The sequence below is a fragment of the Saccopteryx bilineata genome, chromosome 11, assembly GCF_036850765.1.
Source record: "Saccopteryx bilineata isolate mSacBil1 chromosome 11, mSacBil1_pri_phased_curated, whole genome shotgun sequence".
NCBI lineage: Eukaryota > Metazoa > Chordata > Mammalia > Chiroptera > Emballonuridae > Saccopteryx > Saccopteryx bilineata.
The window spans coordinates 63664141-63685629 of NC_089500.1; the positions used below are offsets into that span (position 1 = coordinate 63664141).

The window sequence follows — 21489 nt, forward strand, 5'->3', positions numbered from 1 at the left end:
GTCATCTAGTGCAGTGGTCCCCAACCTTTTTTGGGCCATGGACCGGTTTAATGTCAGAAAATATTTTCACAGACGGCCTTTAGGGTGGGACAGATAAATATATCACGTGACCGAGACAAGCGTCAAGAGTGAGTCTTAGACAGATGTAATAGAGGGAATCTGGTCATTTTTTAAAAAATAAAACATGTTCAGACTTAAATATAAATAAAATGGAAATAATGTAAGTTATTTATTCTTTCTCTGCGAACCGGTACCAAATGGCCCACGGACCGGTACTGGTCGGCGGCCTGGGGGTTGGGGACCACTGATCTAGAGGGTAGCGGTCAAGAATGCTGCTGAACATTCTACAGTGCTTGCCATGGCCCCTCCAACAAAGCATTATTCTGTCCAAAGTGGATATTGCTTCAAGGTTGAGAAATGCTTAACCCATTTTGGTTGCCATATTTAGCAAATGAGATTTTAGGACATACTGCCTGAATGTATACTTACACTAGAATGCATTTATTGTTTACTTGAAATTCCAATTTAAATGAGCATCTTGTATTATTTTGTCTGACAACCTTAAACCTATCCCCTATTGATGAAGACAGATTATTTCCAGTCGTTTGCTCCATGAACATTATTAACAGTTAATGTCATTGTATATCTCATTTCGTTCATGTGCAAGTATATCTATAGAATAAATTTTTCAAAGTTGCTTCAATGATCCAAATTTGTAATTTTGATTTTGCTGAATTTTCTTTCATTAGAGCTACATCAATTTATATGTTCATCAGCAATGTAATAAGAGTGTTACCCCCAGCTTTGCCAAAAGAAAGTATTATCAAATTTTGGGATTTTTGCCATTTTGCTGGTTGGGAAATGTAAATAGAAAGCTTTTAAAACACTGAGCAAATTCAGGTGGAAATGCAATAAGGAAAACTGGCAAGATTCAGCCAATGGGCCCTGGCGGGTTGGCTCAGCGGTAGAGTGTCGGCCTGGCGTGTGAGGGACCCGGGTTCGATTCCTGGCCAGGGCACATAGGAGAAGCGCCCATTTGCTTCTCCACCTCCCCCCCTTCCTCTCTGTCTCTCTCTTCCCCTCCCGCAGCCAAGGCTCCATTGGAGCAAAGATGGCCCGGGCGCTGGGGATGGCTCCTTGGCCTCTGCCCCAGGCGCTAGAGTGGCTCTGGTCGCGGCAGAGCGACGCCCCGGAGGGGCAGAACGTCGCCCCCTGGTGGGCAGAGCGTCGCCCCTGGTGGGCATGCCGGGTGGATCCTGGTCGGGCGCATGCGGGAGTCTGACTGTCTCTCCCCGTTTCCAGCTTCGGAAAAATACAAAAAAAAAAAAAAAAAAAAAAAAAAAAAAAAAAAAAAAAAAGATTCAGCCAATGGCAAATCGATTTGTCTACGGCATGCCTATCACTCCAGACTTCACTATAGTTGTGTGAAGTGAAACTTTCAGCCCAGAGAGGTTAAGTAACCTGCCCAAGGTTACACAGGTTTATGATATTCCAACCACGCTCACAGAGTATAGGTGGTCTAAGATGGGCATGGCCAGTCCATCCTCTCCTACTAAGTCTAGCTGGAAACTCCCTCTTGTCACAGATCACCCGTTTATCTGGGCCACTTATCTACTGGACATGGCATTCGTAGCTAGCAACTGTGGGTCAAGATGGAGTGTGGAGGGCCTCGGCGAAGCGTGGAGAGTCAAACTTGACTCAGGTAATTGGGTAAATGGATTCTTCTACATGTACAGCATTGAACTTTCTTCTTTGATAAGGTGTAATATTAATTTTAATTAAAGTTCTGAAGTGTTGGTCATATATTTCCATTTCTGAGCATGTCCTTGATCAAGCAGTTTATATTCCTGAGAAGGCCACAGGGAAGAGCTGCCTTCCCCCAGGGATTCTGCCGCTGCTTCCACCCTAAGAGAAGAAAAATGGGCAGGAGAGAAGCTGGGGAAAAATATAGTAATTGAGGACATACTATGTGCTGGGCATTGTACTTTGGGCTTCCCATGCATTGTTTAATTTAATAACACGAAGTGGAAATTTAAATCTTTGTGTTACAGCTATAAAAACTAGATTAAAAAATTAAGACTTTTTTTTCCCTTCTTTTTCTGAAGCTGGAAACAGGGAGAGACAGTCAGACAGACTCCCGCATGCGCCCGACCGGGATCCACCCGGCACGCCCACCAGGGGCTACGCTCTGCCCACCAGGGGTGATGCTCTGCCCCTCCGGGGCATTGCTCTGCCGTGACCAGAGCCACTCTAGCGCCTGGGGCAGAGGCCAAGGAGCCATCCCCAGTGCCCGGGCCATCTTTGCTCCAATGGAGCCTTGGCTGCGGAAGGGTAAGAGAGAGACAGAGAGAAAGGAGGGGGGGGGAGGAGCAATGGGCGCTTCTCCTGTGTGCCCTGGCCGGGAATCGAACCCAGGTCCCCCACACGCCAGGCCAACGTTCTACCGCTGAGCCAACCGGCCAGGGCCAAATTAAGACTTTTATTGAAAGTTACATAGCTGCTAAGTGTGGGATCAAGATCTGTCTGACCTCAAAGGTCATGGTGGTGACATCTGCAGTTTGGATCCACCCAGAACCCACACCTGCCTTCTCGTAACAACACTTAGATTGTCCTTTAGGGAACCACTCATACTTACTGAGTGCAATTCTGGATGAGCTGACCTAACCCTGAGTCTTTGGAGAACTTCATTCTGCCATAGTGATTAGACCAAGAATAGACACGTGACCTGAGCCTGCCCCTGAAATTAAATTCTGGGACTTTGTTTGCAAGAGTTGGGAAAAGTCTCTCTTCCTAGTTGAGTCTGGAACCGGTAGAGGCCGCTGTATGGAGAGTGAAGCCAACCCTTGGGAAGACAGAACCAAGAAACGGAGACTGGGAGGGATGCAGCCAGGATATAAAATACAGAGGATAGTGTCACATCAGCCATGATTCAGCCATGCCTCAGGGAGGATGCACTGAAACTTCTAAATTATCCACCTGTAAAGTATTAAACTATTTCTCCTTCTTCTCTCCTTTCTCCTCCTTCTCCTCTTCTTCTCCTGCTCCTCCTTCCCTGATTCCCATTTTCTCCTTTTCCTGCTTCTGCTCCTCCTCCTCCTCTCTTTCCTCCTTCTTACTCTCCCTTTCTCTCTCTGTCTCCTTTTTTCTTTTCCATAAGCCATTTTGAGATGCTTAACACAGAACGTTTCAGCTCTAGCTCCAGCTACGAAAAGGTGGATCACAATTAAAGAGAACTTTCCAGTCAGCGACCTCAGATCCAGCTTCCCGCCTTACCTGCTCCTTCCTGACTCTGGGCCCAGCCCTCTGGCGGCGAGTTCTCCCAGCTGCCTTTGGGCCCCTGCTCCTCACCACGAGGACGGGAGTCACTACATCCTGAAGGTATTGTAGGAGCTCACTTTGTCATTGAGCCCAGACCCAAGTTAAGGGAGGGGTCCAGCTGCCCAGAGACCTCAGCAGTGAGAGGAAATGTAACACCCACACAGGGATATGTGAATGCACTGCATGCACACACAAACACACATGTCCCCTCTATGTACATTTGTGCATCTGCCTCTAGAAAGAGGACTGGGGGCCATGCTCAGAATAATGAGAGTGATGGATTGTTCTGGGTGGTGTGACTTTTGCTTGTAGAATATCTCTCTGAATTACCTGACTTTTCTAAAATAAGCATGCATTATCTTTTCAAATCAAATAAGTATATTCATTATTTTATGGTTTAAAATTAGTTGCAAATGTAATACATGTAAACAAGTATAAAAATTGTAAAAATTTTTGAACAAAATAGAATCAATATTCTCAAGAGCAAACTGGAGCACTCATTGTTTCACAGACTTCCCCAAAGGAGATACAATGAACTCAGGATTTTTACCAATCTAACAGTCAAAACTGGAATTTGATATTTTGATTTTATTTGCCGTTTCCTGATTAGTGAGACGAAGCTTCCTTTCATGTGTTATTGTTTGTTTTTCTCTGTGTGTGAGTATTCTACGTTCTCTGCCATTGTTTTTGCAGGGCTGTTTGTCTTTTGCTTATTGTGTTAGCAGCTTTTTATCTCTTGTTGATATCAGTGCATTTCCTGTAATAAATGCTGTAAGTATTGTCTCCCAGCCTGTCATTTGTGTTTGAAATCTGTTTATAGTGTTTCTCTGCCCTCCTCTGTAGAGATTTACATCATGTGTAATCAAAAGGGGTTCCTTAGAGTGTCTCAGTCTTTGGTTCTGCTTAGAAAGGCTTTTCCTGCCCCAAGTTTAGATCATTTGTGTCACATTTTTCCTCATGTTTTTATAGATTCTTTATGCTCAGATTTTGATTCATCTGAGATTTTGTTGTGTATGCTGTGAAGTAGAATGCCAATTTTGTTGTACTCAAGAATCCCATATATTCATTGTTTCATTGCTATTATTTTTATCATTATTAATTTTTAGATTCTATATCTGTGCCTTCCAGTTTGTCAAGGTCTTCAAAAAAATTTTGAGAGGCTTTTGATTGTTGTTACATTGTATTAATGTAATGGCTATATTTATATTTTTGGAAACCAGCAGTAAGACATGAAATTAATTATTTACCCTCATTTCATGGCCCACTATGATTATGTATGCAATGTCTTTTTCTTTTATAATTATTTTCAAAAATTTTTACTTTTACATTTTTTTATAGTTTATTGGGATGACATTGGTTAATACATTTATTTTATTTTTATTTATTTATTTATTTATTTTTGCATTTTTCTGAAGTTGGAAACGGGGAGGCAGTCAGACAGACTCCTGCATGAGCCCGACCGGGATCCACCCGGCATGCCCACCAGGGGGCAATGCTCTGCCCATCCAGGGCATCACTCTGTTGCAACCAGAGCCATTCTAGCGCCTGAGGCAGAGGCCACAGAGCCATCCTCAGCGCCTGGGCCAACTTCGCTCCAATGGAGCCTTGGCTGCGGGAGGGGAAGAGAGAGACAGAGAGGAAGGAGAGGGGAGGGGTGGAGAAGCAGATGGACGCTTCTCCTGTGTGCCCTGGCCGGGAATCGAACCCGGGACTCCTGCACGCCAGGCCGATGCTCTACCACTGAGCCAACCGGCCAGGGCCTTGGTTAATATATTTATATAGGTTTTAGATGTTCAATTCTATGATACATCATTTGTATGTCGCATTATGGGCTCACCACTCCAAGTCAATTCTCCTTTCATCACTATGTATCCTTTCTTCTCCGTCTTCTACTTCCCCCAGCCCCCTTTCTGGTAATCACCATACTGTTTGTTGTCTGTGTCTATAAGTTTCTTTTTTCCTTTGCTTAATCCTTTCACCTTTATCATCCAGTCTCCCAGTTCCACTCCTTTCTGGAAGTGTCAGTCTGTTTTCTGTGTCTAGGAGTCTTTTTCTATTTTTTTTTTTTTTAAGTTCATTCTGTTCTTTAGATTCCACATATAAGTGAAATGATATGGTACTTGTCCTTTTCTGACTGGCTTATTTCATTTAACGTAATACTCCCCAGGCCCATTTGTGCTGTGACAAAGGTAAGATTGTATCCTTTTTTATGGCTAAGTAGTGTTAAATTCTATAAATGTACCACAGCTATTTTATCCACTCATCTGCTGATGAGCACTTGGGTTGTTTACAAATCTTGGCTATTGTAAATAATGCTGCATATATTCTATCGAATAAGTGTTTTGAGTTTCTTTGGATATATTACCAGAAGTGGAATCACTGGGTTATAAGTCAGTTCCATTTAAAAATTTTTTGAGGTAATTCCTTATTGTTTTCCACAGTGACTGCACCAGTCTGCATTCTAATCAATAGTGCATAAGGGTTCCCTTTTCTCTACATCCTCACCAACACTTGTTTGTTGATTTATTGATGATAGCCATCCTGACAGGCTTTAGGTAATATCTCATTGTGGTTTTAATTTGTGTTTCGCCGATGATTAGTGATGTTGAGCACCTTTTCATATGTCTATTGGCCATCTGTGTGTCCTTTTTGAAGAAGTGCCTTTTCAGGTCCTTTGTCATTTTTTAATTGGATTATGGGTTGTCTTTCTATTTGTTGATGGTTTCCTTTGCTGTTTTAAACATTTTAGTTTGATGTAGTTCCATTTGTTTATTTTTTGTTTCCCTTGCCCAAAATAATATATCAAAAAATATTGCTGCCTATGTTTTCTTCTAGACTTTTTATGGCTTTGAATTAACATTTAAGTCTTTAATCCATTTTGAATTTATTCTGGTGTATGGTGTAAAAAGGTGGTATGGTTTTATTTTTTTGCATATATCTGTTCAATTTTCCCAATACCATTTACTGAATAGACTATCTTTACTCCATTGTATGTCTTTCCCTCCTTTTTCAAATATTAATTGACCATAAAGGTCTGGGTTTATTTTTGGGCTCTCGAATCTGTTCCATTGATCTATATGTCTGCTGTTTTGATTACTATGGTCTTGTAGTATAATTTGACATCAGGTAGTCTGATACCTCCAACTTTGTTCTTCTTTCTCAAGATTGCTGAGGCTATTTGGGGATTACTTCAGTTCCATATAAATTTTTGGAATGTTTGTTCTAGTTCTGTAATATATGTCATTGGTATCTTGATAGAAATTGCATTGAATCTCTAGACTGCTTTGGGTAGTATGGACATTTTAATTTTGTTAATTCTTCCTATCTATGAACATGGCATATATTTCCACTTATTTGTATCTTCTTAAATTATTTTCACTGTCTTATAATTTCCAAATATGGGTCTTTTACATCATTGGTTAAATTTGTTCATAAGTATTTTATTTTATTTTTTGATGCAATTGTAAATGGGATTGTTTTCTTAGTTTACTTTTCTGATAGTTTATTATTGGTGTATGCAATACACCAAATACAACCGATTTATAGATTTATTTTGTGTTCTGCTACTTTAATGAATTTATTTATCAGTTCTACTACTTTTTGGTGGAATAGTTAGAGTTCTCTATATACAGTATATGTCACTTATAAATAATGACAGTTTTATTTCTTCTTTTCCAATTTATATGCTTTTTATTTCTTCTTCTTGTCTGATTGCTGTGTCTAAGACTTCCAGTACTGTGTTGAATAAGAGTGGTGAACGTGGACATGCTTGCACTGTTCCTGTTCTTAAGGGAAATACTTGTAATTTTTTCCCATTGAGTATGATATTTTATTACACTGAGGTATGTTTCCTCTATTCTCATTTGCTGAAAGTTTTTTATCTTAAATAGGTGCTGAATTTTATAAAATGTTTTTTTCTGCATTTATTAATATAATCATATGATTTTTATCCATTTTTTTTTGTTTATGTGGTGTATAAGATTTATTGATTTATGGATATTGTCTTTTTTTTTTTTTTTTAAGATGAAAGGAGGGAGACACAGTGAGGAAGACTCCTGCATGCACCCTGCCTGGAATCTACCCGGCAACCCCACCTGGGGCCTATGCTCGAGTACTGAGGTATTTTTAGCACCTGAAGCTGATGCACTCCAATGAAGCTATCCTCAGTGCCCGCATCCATGCTTGAACCAATTGAATCACTGGCTGTGGGAGAGGAAGAGGAAGAGAATTGAGGAGAAATAGGGGAAAAGAAGCAGATGGTTGATTCCTGTGTGCCTTGAGCAGAAATTGAACCCAGGACATCCATATGCCAGGCCAACGCTCTATCCACTGAATCATTATCCAGGGATGGATACTGTCTTTTAATTGGAATATTAAAGCTATTTACATTTAAAGTGAATGTTGATAAGTACATATTTATTACCATTTTATTATTTTAACTATGTTCTTCTCCTTAAAGAAGACCCTTTAATATTTTTTGTAATACTGATTTGGTAGTAACAAACTCCTTTAGCTTTTTCTTATCTGGGAAGCTCATTATTTTCTCCTTAAATTTTAAACCAAATAAAGTAATCTTGGTTGTACGTCTTTGTTTTTCATTACTTTGAGTATTTCACAACAATCCTTTCTGGCTTGAAATATTTCTATTTAGAAATCAGCAGATAGTTTTATGGGAGCTCCCTTGTAGGTAACTTCTTTTCTCTTGCTGCTTTTAAGTTTCTCTCATTTTCTTGAACCTTTGTCATTTTAATTATTATGTAGCTTGGTGTGGGCCTTTTTGGGTTCATCTGGGTTAAAACTCTCTAATCTTTCTGGGATTTGTTTGTTGTTATTTTTCTAGGTCCTTTAGATCAGAGTTAAGTTGTTTATTTGAGCTTTTTCTTGTTTTGTTTTTGTTTTTTTTTTTTGTTTTTTTACCGGTGTCAGACTATCATCAACCATCCAGCGTTCACGGCCAGGACGCCAGGCTAGCAGACACAAGCCTCTCTTCTCTCTGCCACCTGATGACACAGACGTGGCACCGCAGCTACATCTGCAATGCCTCCAGGGGCAACTTTTTCTTGCTTCTTAAGGTATGCCTGTAGTGCTATGAACTTCCCTCTCAGGACTGGTTTTACTGTGTTCCATAAATTTTGAGTTTATGTATGTTCATTTTCATTCGTTTCAAGAAAATTTTGTATTTCTTCCTTGATCTCATTGTTAACCCACTAGTTATTTAATAACATGCTATTTAACTTCCAAGTGTTTAAATATTTTTCAGTTTTCCTATTGTAGTTGATTTCTAGTTTCATGCCATGGTGATCAGAGAAGGTGCTTGATGTGATTTCAATCTTCTTAAATTTATTGAGACTTGTTTTGTGTCCTAACATGTGATCTATTCTAGGGAATGTACCATGAGCACTTGAAAAGAATGTATATTCTTCTGCTTTGGGGTGAAAGGTTCTGAAGATATTAATTAAATCAAGTTGAGCTAGTGTGTCATTTAAAGCCACTGTTTCTTTGTTAATTTTCTGCCTGGAGGATCTATCAATTGATGTTATTGGGGTATTAAAATCCCCTAATATTATAGTAATGCTTTTGATCTCTCCCTTTAAGTTCTTCAAAATCTGCTTTATATATTTAGGTGCTCCTATATTAGGCACATCAATATTTACAATGGGTATATCCTCCTGTTGGATTGCTCCCTTTATCATTATATAGTGACCTTCTTTATCTCTTATTATAGCCTTTGTTTTAAAGGCTACTTTGTCAGATATAAGTATTGCTATCCTAGCTTTTTTCATTTTCATTTCCATGAAATACTTTTTTCCATCCCTTCACTTTCAGTCTATGTGTATCTTTCGTTCTGAGGTGGGTTTCTTGTAGACAGCATATGTATGTGTCCTGTGTTCTTATCCATAGAGTTACCCTATGTCTTTTGATTGGAACATTTACTCCACTTACATTTAAAGGTATTATTGATATGTACTTCTTTCCACTTTATTCTTTAAATCGACATTCCTCTTTTTCTAATTTTTTTCTTTGCTCTTTTTACAGCAGGCCCCTTAACATTTCTTGCAGTACTGGTTTGGTTGTGATGAGTTTCTTCAGTCTTTTTTTGTCTGGAATGCTTTTTATTTCTCCTTCAATTTTAAATGAGAGTCTTGCTGGATAAAGTAGTTTTGGTTGTAGGTTCTTGTTTTGCATCACTTTGAATATTTCTCACCAATCCCTTCTGGCATTAAGTATTTCTGTTGAGAAGCCAGATGTCATTCTTATGGGGGCTCCTCTCTAGGTAATTAACTGCTTTTGTCTTGCAGCTCCTAGTATTCTTTTGTTTTTTTCTATTTTTTACTTAATTTATTTATTGTGTTTACATAGATTATAGTGTCTCCCCAAAAGCATCCCCCCTCCTTGTATTCTCCCTAACATCTCCCCTACCCCTACTCTCTCCCCCAACATTTACCCTACTCCCAACAGTTCCCTCTCCCTTCCCTTCAGGTTTAATTCCATTCCTCAGTTCACATTGTTCCTTGGATTCCTCAAATGAGTGAGGTCATATGATATTTTTCTTTCTCTGCTTGTAGTACTCTTTCTTTGTCTCTTAACTTTGGCATTTTAAATATGATGTGCCTTGATTTAGTTCTCCTTGGGTTCCTCTTTAATGGGACTCTCTCTCTGTACTTCTTGAACTTGTGTGACTTTTTCCTTTATCATTTAAAGAAAATTTTTGGCTATGATCTCTTCAAACATATCCCTTGTTTGTTCTCTTGTCCTTCGGGAACACCTATGATGCAAATGTTGTTTCTTTTCATGTTGCCACAGAGGTCCTTTAGAGTTTCCTTAGTCTTTTTGAGTCTCTTTTCTTATTGCTGCTCTGCTTCCATGCTTTCATTTATCTTGTCCTCTAAATCACTGATTTGATCCTCTGCTTCATCCATTCTGCTGTTGATTCCTTCTAGTGAAGTCTTCATTTCTGATATTCTATTTGTCATTTCTGACTGGTTCTTTTTTTAAATGATTTTAATGTCTCTTCTAATGCTTGTTATCTCTTTATTCAGGTACTCGGTATGACCATCTATTGTTCTCTAAGGTCCTTGAGCATCCTAAAAATCATTATTTTAAACTCTGCATCTAGTAGTTTGGTTAATTCCATTCCATTTATTTATTTTTCTGGGGATATCTCTTGTTGACTTATTTGCATCATATTTCTTTGTCTGCCTATTTTGTCTGTGTATTCGGTAGCACTAGCTGACTTTGAAATTTTTGTGGTCTCTTTATGAAGAAGATGAGCTTAGTGGTACTGATTTCTAGGCCTGCTGAATTACTTGCTCTAGAAATGCTTCTTTCTTGAGGGTACTATTCTCTCTCTTGTTGTATATGAGTATTGAATATAATTGGATAGTTGGTTCTTTTGTGGGTGTGGATATTTCTTCAGGCTGGCTGGCTCTAAGGGTCAACCTTGATCCTGTGTATTAGACACTGTGCAGCGTCTGTCCTGTTAAGTGTATTTATTCTTCACAGTGTCTGGTGCCTGCTAGACTCCTCCTTTGTGTGGGCTGCTTGTGTAGTTACCTGAGTCTAGGGTTGGTGCTGTCTGCCACCCACTACTGGTTGTGTTTATTCTGGGTCTTCTTAGGTTGGCATCAGCCATTGTTTATAACCTGCCTTCGGCTACCTGTGTGGAGCTACTGCTCTTTTCACTGTTTGTGTCTACATTTCCTATTCTTGGGTAGTGTGGGAGGGGCTGACCTGTGTATAAATATCAGCTTCCTCTTTCTTAGAGATGACAGAAACTCCGTAAATGTCCCAAGCTCCATAAGATTTGTTTCCGTTTTTCAGCAGCTCCACCTCTTCTTGCAACTGCCTGGTCTTCCCGCAGAATCTTCTATGGAAGACTGTAGTGTGGGCTCCGACTGGCCTCACCCAACCAAGCCCTGTATGGGTTGAAAGCTGGTGGGTTAGTGCTGCTGAGGTTGAGAATATAACACAAGTGGGACCCCTTACTTCAGGGGTCTCTTAATCAGGAGTTCAGTATGGGGAATGTGGCCCCTGCTCCAGAGCTTAATCCTTCAGCCACTGCTGGATACTCAAATTTTATTTCTCCCCAGCAAGTTGAGTAGTAGGTTCAGATAAAGTGGGGCTGACAGTCCCTTCTGCAGAAGCTGGTGAAACCCTGGTATCAGGGAGGAAGACTGAGAAAGTCCTCTCCTGGAGCTGACTGTGCCTTCCCCCAGAAAGAGGCTAAGCCCCTCGACCAGACCCAACAATGGGCTCTTAGGGAGCCACACTTTAGATGTCCATGCTCCTGAGTCTGTCTCCCTTCCCCCTGTGGAATAAAACCCAACATGGCAAGAGATTCAGCACCCAGGCCACCTGGCTGTGAAGTTCTACCCTATCCAATGCACATAAGCCGCTGTGCTAGTGCTGGCCACTGAGAGCAGAACTTGCCTCAGCTGGGCTGGATGCGAGCAAATCTGCCTTCGAAAACCCCACTAGCAAAGGTTGTTAAGTCTTGCTCTGATGCTCTCCACAGCCGGCCACTGGATGTGCCAGCCCTAGGCCTCCCTGGCAGGAACCCGGCACAAATCAGTGGGAGATACTGCCTGTGACTGGCCCTCAGCAACTTTCTTGGAGCTACAAGCAATTCAGAGTTTGTGGCTGCCTGTGCTGGGTCCAGGTGCTCATGGAAATGCCAAGCTACACAGCTAGGTTGGTTTTTACCCACACTGGGCCTGTAGGAAGGTCCACTCAAAAAGCCATGGTTCCCTGAGTCCTACCTCCTGCAGCGGGCTGCTTGTTGGGTTCAGCCTCTGCAAAAAAATCTCTGCTAGCATCTAGAGGCTACTGCATGGATTAGGAAGAGTGGTGGGTGTGGCTTGGCCCCATATGTTAGTTTGTCCAGACTTTTTTTACAGACCTCAGTAGAGTTTGATCCCAGTAGTCTGGTAGGTGTGGTCTCTGAGACCCAGAGGTGTGGTCTGTCCACAGTCCAGACAGTTTCTACTGAATGCCCCATGAGGCAGAAGCATAAGTCCTAGTCTCAGGCGTGGGAGTGTGTGGAGAAAGCTCCAACCTCAATGCCTGGAAACTGAGTCTCTGACATGCCCCCTGCTTCCTGGTTTCTGAGAATGACCAAGTCCCATGGATGGGGCAGGATAGACTGGCAAGTGGGGCTCTTGCTTTTTCCCAGGCTGATGCTGCTCAGAAGGGACTGCTCCACCCAAGTAAGATGATGATTACACTATTGGAGAATGACTCAGCACAGGGATTCCGGTGGCCGTCCCTCACCATGTCTCTCCCTGGACCACGAAGTTCACATTCCTCACACAACTCTAGTTCTCTCAGCCCTCCTCTACAGGAGCCTTGGGTATGTGATTGTGAACAAGATTTTCTGTGTTGGTCCTTTTTGATGGAGCCTGCATTTCCAGGAGCTACATCTCTTTCTTGCAGCCAGAAACCTTGGTTATTTTTACTGCCAAATGCTGTGTGGGCACCTCTTCTAGGCTCTGGCGCTCTAGGCTGGGGCACCAGAACTGGGGCTGAGGACCCTCCTCTCTCAGGGCGACCTTCCCTGCAGTGAGATTTCCTTCAGACCCTCAGTCACTCATTCCTGGGAGCGGTGCCACCCTTTCTGCATCCTACCAGTCTCATTGTGGCTTCTTCTGTGATCCTTGGTTATAGACATCTCTTTGTTCAGTCCAAAGTTGTTTTTTCAAGATGATTGTTCTTTAATTAATTTGTAATCCAATTTGTCCTGGGAGGTGGCAGTTGGAACGTTTGCCTACTCTATTGTCATCCTGGAACTCTTCTGTAGTTTTCTTTATTCATGTTGTCCTTGCCAGGTTTTGGTATGAGGGTTATATTGGCCTCATAAAATGTGTTGGGGAGTATTGTTTCTTCTTTTATTTTTTGGAAGACTTTGAGAAGGATAGGTACCAAATCTTTGAATGTTTGGTAGAATTGACTGGTGTAGCCGTCTGATTCTAGACTTTTGTTTTTGGGGAGGTTTTTGATAGTTGTTTCTAATTTCCTTCCTGCTTATGGGTTTATTTAGGTTTTCCACTTCTTTGTGACTCTGTCTAGGAAGATTGTATAGTTCTAGGAATTTATCCATTTCCTCAAGGTTGTTGAATTTGTTGGCATATAATCTTTTATAATATTCTACTATGATCCTTCATATATCTCTGATGTCTGTGGTAATTTTTCCTCTTTCATTTCAGATTTTGTTTATATGAGTCCTTCTTCTTTTTTCCTTAGTGAATCTAGCCAGTGATTTGTAGATTTTATTGATCTTTTCAAAGAACCAGCCTTTTGTTTGTATTAATTTTTTTCTATAGTTTTTTTGTTCTCTATTTCATTAGGTCTGCTATAATTTTTTTTTTTTACTATTTTCTTTCTTCTTATTATTCTAGTTCTTTAAGATGTTATTAGGTTGTTTACCTGGGATCTATCTTGTTTCTTGATATAAGCCTGTAATTATATAAATTTCCCTCTTATCTCTGTTTTCGCTGAATCCAAGAAATTTTGATATGTCGTGTTGTCATTTTTATTTGTCTGTATATATTTTTTGATTTCTGCTTTTATTTCTTCTTTGACCCAGTCATTTTTTAGAAATACATTGTTTAATTTCCACACTTTCATGGGTTACTTTACTTCCTTTTTACAGTTGAATTCTGATTTCAAAGCCTTATGATCAAAACAGGCATTTTTTTCTGAACTCTCTCTGTATTTTTTAATTGCTTGCCTCCCTTTTATTTAGTCCTTTTTCTGGGGATTCCTCCTGTCCTTTCTTTTGAGGCACAGTTCTTTGATTCTCCACTTTGGCTGTCTCTGTGTTTTTTTCTATTTATTAGGTAGATCTACTAGGACTTCCAGTCTCAACAGAGTGGTCTTATGTAGTAGGTGTCCTGTGGGAGCCAGTGGTGGGGTCTTCTTAGTCACTTGAGCTGGGTGCTTCAGGAAATTCCCTCATTTGTAGATTATGTGGGCCCTTAGGTTGTAAATGAGTCTTGATTTCTATTGACTTATTAGAATGAGGAGTGACTTGTACCTCAGTGTATAAGCTGCTGTGCAGGTGCTGACAACATGAAGTGTAGTTCACATCAACAGGGTCTGGTGCTCGCAAGATCTTCATGTGAGTATGCTGTTTGTGAAGGTAATTAGATTCTGCTCTGATATTGTCTGATGCTGGCCACTGGGTGTGTTGGTTTTGGGACCTCTTGGAGGAGCTCTGATCCAGGTCAGTGTTAGGTGCTGCCTTTTTTTTTTTTTTAATTTTTAATTAATTTATTTTTTATTTTATTTTTTGTATTTTTCTGAAGTTGGAAACGGGGAGAGACAGTCAGACAGACTCCCGCATGCGCCCGACCGGGATCCACCCGGCACGCCCACCAGGGGCGACGCTCTGCCCACCAGGGGGCGATGCTCTGCCCATCCTGGGCATCGCTATGTTGCGACCAGAGCCACTCTAGCGCCTGAGGCAGAGGCCACAGAGCCATCCTCAGCGTCTGGGCCATCTTTGCTCCAATGGAGCCTTGGCTGCAGGAGAGGAAGAGAGAGACAGAGAGGAAGGAGAGGGGGAAGGGTGGAGAAGCAGATGGGTGCCTCTCCTGTGTGCCCTGGCTGGGAATCGAACCCAGGACTTCTGCACGCCAGGCCGATGCTCTACCACTGAGCCAACCGGCGAGGGCCAGGTGCTGCCTTTTTGACTGGCCCTTGGTAACCTGTTTGGAGCTACAAAATGATCCACAGTTTGTGGCTGCCTCTGCTAAGCTTAGGTATGCGTGGGATCGATCAAGCTGAAAACCAAGGGTAGCTTAAACCAGGACCAGACCTGACGGAAGACCAGTAGAAGTCCCAAGGCACACCAAAATTCACTTCCATCTGCTTTCTCCTACTGACTACCTGTTAGGCTCAGTCAATGAAAATGTCTCTGGTGGTACTTGAGTTGATAGGTAGGGGCGAACCAGATTGATACGTGTTTAAACTGTGTGCCAGTGCTGAGCATGAGACTACTTGTCAGATGTTGCAGAGTATAACAAATCTAGCTGCCACCCACTGGGGCTTGCATACTTGTGAAAGAACACCATGGCTCTCCAATGGGACCTGAACTTTTTACAAAAGTTCAGTTGATGTAAACAGGTGGTTTGAACACAAGTTAGCACTTACCATGTTCCAGACTTAGAGTTGGACATTTTATATATATTTAACTCATTTAATCCATGCAACAGCCCTATGAGGTAAGAACAATTTTTATCTCCATTTTCAGATGAAGAAACTGAGGCACAGGGAGTTGAAATAACTGGTCACACAGGAAGTAGGGGAGGGGAAAACTTGTTTTTCCAGTTTTATTGAGAAATAATTGGTATATATTACTGTGTAAATGTAAGAAATATAACATAATAATTTGATTTACATATATTGTAAAATATATGTAATAAGTTCCCCTAGTACCCATCACCTCATATAGATACAATAACAAGAAGAGGAAGAAGGAACAATAATACTTGTGATGAGAACTTTCAGAATTTATTCTCTTAGCAACCTTCTCATATGTCACACAGCAGTGTTAGCTATAGTCATCCTATTGTACATTATATTCTTAGAATTTACTTATAAGTAGAAGTCTGTATCTTTTTACCACTCTCTTCCAATTCCCCCTTCCCTCACCCCACCTTTGGTAAGCACAAGTTTGATCTCTTTTTTCTCTGAATTTGGGATTTTGTTTGTTTGTTTGTTTTTTAGAGAGAGAGGATCAGACAGACAGAAAGGGAGAGGGATGAGAAGCATCAGCTCATAGTTGTTCATTGATTGCTTTCTCATATGTCCCTTGACTGGAAGACTCCAGCCAAGTCAGTGACCCCTTAATCAAGCCAGTGACCTTGGGCTTCAAGCTAGCAACCTTTGGGCTCAAGCCAGAGACCATGGAGTCATGTTTATGATGCCATGCTCAAGCTGGCCACCTCGTGCTCAAGCCTGATGAGCCCTTGTGGTTTTAAATCTGGGTTTTTGAACCTCAAGGTTTTGAACCTGGATCATCAGCATCCCAGGCCAACACTCTATAAACTACACCACCACCTGGTCAGGCTGGGTTTGTTCTTTTTAAAGATTCTACATATAAGTGAGATCATACAGTATTTATCTTTCTCTGTCTGGCTTACTTCAATTAGTACAATGCTTGTAAGTCCCATTCATGTTGTCACAAAATGTAAGATTTCTTCATTTTCTTTATAGCTGAGTAGTATTTTGTTGAATGTATCTATCACATTTTTTTTATCCATCATCTGTCAGTGGACACTTAGGTTGTTTCCATGTCTGAGAACCAGGATTTGGGGCCAGTGTGGGAGGAGTCAGGGAGTAGAAGAGACCCAGCCCTGGGGGTTGGGAGTATATGCACAGAAAGATGCAGGAGAAGCCAGGGCTTGGCTGTCAGGAGGGGAGGGACTCAGGTTTGAGCTAAGTTTAACAAGATGGTTGAGGGATGCAGAAGGATTTGGTTTGGAGGCAGAGGAAGCAGGCAGCTGATATCTGATTATACAGCCTTGACTGAACTAAGACTTTGAGTAAACCCCTACCCAGGGTAGAGATGAGAGGCACAAAAGGACCCTCTCTTTCCTAAATCAAGACAAATATGTCAAAATTGTGGTGATAACTGCTCCCCTCCAAGCCCCAACATATACACATACATGTATACACTCATATACATACACAAACATACATGCATACACTCATATATATACACAAACATCCATACACCCACACGTGCAAGTATACACACATGCATATATACACTCATATACATACACAAACATCCACACACCCACACATGTGCAAGTATACACACATGCATGCATATACTCATATACATACACAAACATCCACACACCCACACGTGTGCAAGTATACACACATGCATGCATATACTCATATACATACACAAACACCCACACACCCACACGTGTGCAAGTATACACACATGCATGCATACACTCATATATATACACAAACATCCACACACCCACATGTGTGCAAGTATACACACATGCATGCATACACTCATATACATACACAAACACCCACACACCCACACATGTGCAAGTATACACACATGCATGCATCCATCCATGCACACATATATTCATACATATACAAACTCACTTGCCAGTTCTTAGGCAAAACTTTCTCCCCCAAATAAATACTGTAACATTAGAACAGGTACTATAATAGTCTCTAGTGAAAACTGTAAATTGGAAAGTAATAGATTTTTTGGAAAGTAACTTGGAAAAATGTAATAATAGCTTTGAAATAGTCCCAACTTTTGACCCTGAATTTCACTTCTATGGTTTATCTTAAGGAAATAATCTGAGATATGAGAGTTCTATGCACAAAGATGACCATGATAGAATTTCACAGTGAGAAGCGGAAAAGAATTCAAATGGTCAGTGATCGTCACAAGGAAAATGACAGCACACCCATGCAACAGGACATTGTGCAGTCATTTAAAAAAGTGACCAAAAAGAGTTTTTAATCATGGGAAAAAATATTGGGAAAAAAGACAGGTTACAAAACTGAGATGCGGCATGCTCTCAGCCACATGGGAAGGTGTGCTCGGAAGAAGGACTACAAGAAAATAAAATTGTTCATAGAAATGGACTTGACTCTAGCGGGGTTAATTTTTCACTGATGCTTTTTTGTTTCTTAGGTGATTTCCAAATTTTATACAACGACCAGTCATTTCCTGACCACTGAGGAAAATAAAAAGAGAAAAAGCTCTCTCAAGCACCTAAGTTTCTCTCACTCTCAACCAGTGGTGGGATTCAAATAATTTAACAACCGGTTCTCTGCCCTAATGACTGTTTCAAGTACAGAAAAAGATAAACCAAAAGGTAGTTTATTATATTCATGCATTTAATACTTAATAAGAACAATAAAAGAGGTACACAATCAGGTTCCATCAGATTTTTTTTCACCTATGGACGGAATAAACATTACCACGGACACTTAGAATATGCTGTTGTGCAGATAAATGTTAAAAAAGAGTAAGGAATGTAAATTTGTAATTTCCACATTGGGCGGCTGCCCTGGTACCCACCTTAGAGAGAACCCTGATTACAAGTGGATTTTAACAACTGGTTCGCCAAACTCAACAATATAATTAGGTATTGGTTCGGCCAATGCAAACTGGCTGAATCCCATCACTGCTCACAACCCCTAATGGAGATACAAGACCAGTAGACTTGCTCCAGGAACAGCTCAGGTTATTGTCTCAGCAGACCATTGTCACTTAGCTCCATTGAGTGACAAGACAAATGGGCTAAGACAACAGGGATAATGCAAACTCCCAACTTGGGTCCCAAAATTCAGTTGCAAAAATATAAGATGGGGAAGACTGCCTGAAAAAAAAGATCATATAAAAACATTTCAGGGACTTTAGCCAGCCACAAGGTGACCACAGAACTGACACTGAGAGAGACAGCTGCCTCAAGATTTTCGGTTACTTCACAAGAAACATAGTGACCAGAAAGAGGTAGGCGGCAGTTAAAGGCAGGCCACATCTGGAATTTGTATTACGGCTTTCAGCCCCACGATTGTCTGCCAGCCTACTCCTTTCCCACTCTGCAGACCACAGTCACACTTTATGGGGGCCTGGGAGATTCCTTTCTTGCTCCTCCCCACCTGGTACCAGGGTAGTGGAAAGGGTAAAAAGAGGCCAAGAGAAGAGCTGGCCGGAAGCCAGGAACTAGTCCCCCATCACAGCAACTATGTAATTGGGCTAATTCTGCAGCATTTGTGCTTCCGGGTCTGTGTTTCCCTTTCTCTGTATAACTCCTGATTGAAACATTTGCTGTGGCTTGTGTGTGATTCTAAACCCAATCCTCCCTGAAGATGTATATGAATGTGTTTTTGATGGATGTTTTCCAGAGCCCTTTGTTGCCTCAATTACAGGATAATGAACAAGAATTGTTTCTATTTGTCAAACAGCCTAGCCATTTCCCGGTTCCCAATTTGTGGGCCAGTGTGTCTTAAGCACAAAGAGTTGTCACTTCACCTACTGTCAAGACCCCAGAGAGCAGCGATGAAGACACTGGAAAGGGAAAGGAGGAGCCTTGAGTGAGCCGGAACAGGCTTGGGAAGCAGAGTGAGGGGCTCCCGGAGGCAGGAGTGAGCCGGAACAGGCTTGGGAAGCAGAGTGAGGGGCTCCCGGAGGCAGGAGTGAGCCGGAACAGGCTTGGGAAGCAGAGTGAGGGGCTCCCGGAGGCAGGGGCTGTGCTAGATCAGTTGTGGTGTGCGGGCACAGTCCCTAGAAGAAGAGGAAGTGTCGGTCAAATAAGTTTGTAAATATGAGATATATGTTTGCTCGCTTTGGGTGTGGGAGACAGGCTGTAAGCTGGCAAAGTCATTATAGCCTAAGGTTTAGTTTTAAGACTAAGCTTTTCCCCACACTCTTGACTGTTGCATGATGTGGGGTGGTGCACTCTTACGAGGAATCCCATTTATGTCTCAGATAAGTGACTTTGTATCAGAGACTTCCTTGTTTGTATATTGGATTAAAGGTTTTGATTTCTACACTATAAAATGGAGACAGACCGGGGGCTCATTCTCTCTTGGTTCCTGCTATCACCATTGCAGAGGCCTCCCTGATCCCTTGCCATTCATGGGAAAAGCAGGTTTTTCTGCTTTCCCCTTGGCTTCTTTTGTGGCTTGCCTGTCTTGGTGAGACACCAATAAACAGAATGGCCCACCATCCTCTGACTCCGCCATTTCTTTACCATCTTCCTGAATTCAATAAGAACCTGCATGTGAATGGCCACGATGCTGGCCCCTGGCCTTACAGGAAGGAATGCCTGTCCTGGTCCCAGAGCCGTGGCCTTGCACAGCTGAGCAGAGGACTCTTTGCCTCCCTTGTGTGCAGGTCTCTGGAAACAGGCTTACTGGGTTAGATTCTGAGGCCACACTCAGTAGTCACATGTTCCTGGGCAAAGAATGCAATTCCCCTGGAAAATGAGAATGAGTAAAATGATGATGCTTTTTTGTTCTGTGGTGAGTGGGCAGCTTGAGTGAACAAACGCACAGCACTTAGAATGGCTCCAGGCAAGGTGAGCCCTGACAAATGTGAGTTGTGACATTTTTTTTTCTGAAAACAGCACCCTGGTATCCGGGGACATCCTTCTGGTCCTTTGTAAGAGCTGGGCTTCCTGAGGGATCCATGCCAGGCTTGTCCCAGCAGCAGGCTGGCAGCATGGAACAGGGCAGTACGTTTCTGGAAGGGCGTGCTGAAAACATGGAATATACCTCTTGAAGTGAGCTGCACTAAATGCACCATAGGTAACCCATGGGTGACCAACCGCATGCAGAAGGCCACCATGGTTTGGCAGGAGTGCTAGCCAATCAGAAGGGCATTGGGCCAGGTGCTGGCCGTGAGCTGCAGGAAGCGGGGAGGCAAAGGGAATCCTGCCGAGGGTCTGGGAGGGAGGAACACTCAAGAGCTCAAGGCAGTGGCTTTTGCCCACCGTGTGAATGAACATGAACAACTGTCACAGCAATCCTGTTACCTGATCGCAGACCCTGATAGAACCCACATCTACCCTGAGTCCCTCCTGCTGCAGGGGAGTCATGCTCACCCCCAGCCCAGTGGCGGAGCTCCAGGACCAGTACCTTCCGGACCCCCAAACCTCCGACACTTCGGGTCCAGGAAGACAGTATTGTGTGTCCCCAGCCAACTCCCCATACTCCAAAGACCTAATCACGTGTAGACAGTAGAACATAGTGGGTCTTCTGCTCTGGATGGGAATCCCCGCATCCTGACAAGTGGCACTGCGGGGAGGGGACTCATACTGCTCAGATGCATGCATGGATGATTGGCTCCATGGCTCCAGGTTACAAAAGCTGTCAGAGTCACTTTTTTTAAAAAAGGTGCATACTTCCTACCAAGCACTGAGCTGAGCTTTTTTTTTTCTGTATTTTTCTGAAGCGGGAAATGGGGAGAGACAGTCAGACAGACTCCCGCATGCGCCCGACCGGGATCCACCTGGCACGCCCACCAGGGGGCGACGCTCTGCCCACCAGGGGGCGATGCTCTGCCCCTCCGGGGTGTCGCTCTGCCGCGACCAGAGCCACTCTAGTGCCTGGGGCAGAGGCCGAGGAGCCATCCCCAGCGCCCGGGCCATCTTTGCTCCAGTGGAGCCTTGG

The 21489-nt window shown here is 42.3% G+C and overlaps 1 non-coding gene across 1 annotated transcript; it reads right to left on the reverse strand.

Annotated features, from left to right (window-relative positions):
• Nucleotides 1-8236: 8236 nt before the first annotated feature.
• LOC136315834 (small nucleolar RNA SNORA17) lies at nt 8237-8372 on the reverse strand. Its single transcript, XR_010727613.1, has one exon. It is a non-coding gene; the product is annotated as a small nucleolar RNA SNORA17 (small nucleolar RNA).
• Between the last annotated feature and the right edge of the window lie 13117 nt (nt 8373-21489).